The sequence below is a fragment of the Triticum aestivum genome, chromosome 7B (genome assembly GCF_018294505.1).
Source record: "Triticum aestivum cultivar Chinese Spring chromosome 7B, IWGSC CS RefSeq v2.1, whole genome shotgun sequence".
In the NCBI taxonomy this organism is placed as follows: Eukaryota; Viridiplantae; Streptophyta; class Magnoliopsida; order Poales; family Poaceae; genus Triticum; species Triticum aestivum.
In genome coordinates, this window is record NC_057813.1 from 36,896,693 (window position 1) to 36,898,716 (window position 2,024).

General features: G+C 41.8%; 1 non-coding gene across 1 annotated transcript; it reads right to left on the minus strand.

The window, feature by feature from the left end:
• Window positions 1-1,575: 1,575 nt before the first annotated feature.
• Window positions 1,576-1,771, minus strand: LOC123163254 (U2 spliceosomal RNA). The gene has a single exon (XR_006481816.1). It is a non-coding gene; the product is annotated as a U2 spliceosomal RNA (small nuclear RNA).
• Between the last annotated feature and the right edge of the window lie 253 nt (window positions 1,772-2,024).

Consider the following 2,024-nt stretch of genomic DNA (forward strand, 5'->3'; position numbering starts at 1 on the left):
TGCTAGATGCCCCTTGATCCCCTAAACCAAACTTTTTCCCATCAAGTATAACTTATAAGGGATCCACACGAGATGCCCTTATAACGTGTTCTGGAATTTGTCCCGTTTTGTGTGTTTGTAGATGCTTCGCTAGCATTATCTTATGATTAAGCATACGTTCTTAGCAGTAATTAGATGGAAGCGTTTCATTATGAGCAATTGCTACTATGTACCTGTATGTCTGCAGAATAATTTCAAAATCTCTTACCTGGCTAGGCAAAAAGTTGTTAATTTTTCTCTAAAAAAGTTGTTAATTTCGCTAGATCACCCATAAGAAGAAACCCAGGCAGTAGGTATATCTGTGCTTCATTAGTAGAACTATTGTCCAACTAGTGTAACTGTACGTATAAGGTTGAATTATATCAACATTGCCTGTGTCTGCCAACAAGATTGTTCAGGTTAAGCATTTAATGTTACATGACCGGAAAGAGATTGTTGAGGTTAAGCATTTACTATTACATGACCAGAAATATTTGTTGGACCTGCAAATCTGGAAAATCGGTATTGAAAACACAATAAGTAGAAGAAAATAGGGTGAATGATTGTGTGCGTCCCCGAGACCCCGAACCTTGTATTTACAGTGCTTTTTTTAGGTAATTGTATTTACAGTGCTAAGATTACAGTGATCTGACTTGATTAGACTTAGACTCGAACTGATCAGGAACTCAGATACGCCCTCTCAAGATATCGATTAGGCCCATCATAATAGCACCACCTCTAGAGCCTACACTTTTGGTTTAATAGTCAGGTAACTGCTTAGTAGATTCGAGACATATTCCAACTTGAGCACCGTACTCTTCAGTTTCTCCTTGATGAAAAACCTACAGGCTTGTAATCACAACATAAGCAAGGAGTTAGTGTTCCCCAACACTCAAAGCTGACAGGAGAGCCTTCCTACAGATTATTTTCCACACAACCTCAATGCCATCATTGCTATATACTCTGCCTGCATAGTAGTAGTAGACTGAGCTACAATCTACACACCTCTAAGTCACGAGATATTCCGCACAAGATGTTAGTATCCCGAGGAAGATCTCTTGTCACCACACTCGTTGCCCAATCTGCACTGCAGCATGCTTTCTACTCTCAGTGTTCTCTTTTTGAACCCAAGTCCTTTGCCAAGGCCATTTTAATAGAGGGAGCACCTCTGGTTCCAGTAGACAACCCTAAAGATCACTACAGTTGTGACAGAGTATCAGGATTGGCTGGTGATGCATCCTCTGGAATTATCTACACTCCACAGTCATTAACAATTCCGTTCCAGAAAATTAAACCGATCGCTCCTTGGGTCATGCAAGCCCGGGTGGAAGAGTGCTGGGAGAGAAATCGTTATACAGTCAAATAAGGCCCAGTAGTATACAAGGTCAGCGTGTCTGTGCCTACAAAAGGATACAAGGAACATTTCTATCTGTTTTTCCTGTCGAGTTATTCATTTAGCCCATTCTTTCACCTTTGCTTTTTAAGGATTCAGTCTGATTTCAGAAGTCCTTTTGAAAGGATTCCAAAAAGATTTCAAAAGTTTTAAGTTAAATTTGGTTGGGGTGCGCCTACCTAGGCTGTAGTGCAACGCCCAGGCGACACTTGAGGTACCCAATGGCAAGCCACTGTGGTGGACCCTCCCCCATAAAAAATAAATTTAATATCACTGTAGGCACATGACCCACATATCAGATATTAAACTGATAAGAACAGATACTACACTTGATCTTAGCCAAAAGGCCAAGAAAAGTATGATTTGCAGCATCCCCCTCCCTCTCCTCTTATAGATCTGTCCATCGTCTCTCCGCTTTCGGCCAGCAAGGTGGTACTAAACCAAACCAAATCAGAGAACAGAGAGAGTCCCCTTCGGCGCTCGAGCAACCAGCCAAGCCAGCCTTTTTTTTAGCTAATCTGTACTTTTTATTGCACGTTCAAAAACCTCGGAATACAGATAATATCGGGCAGAATAGCTAGCCACACGTGGCGCCTGGGAGGGAGAGAGGCCG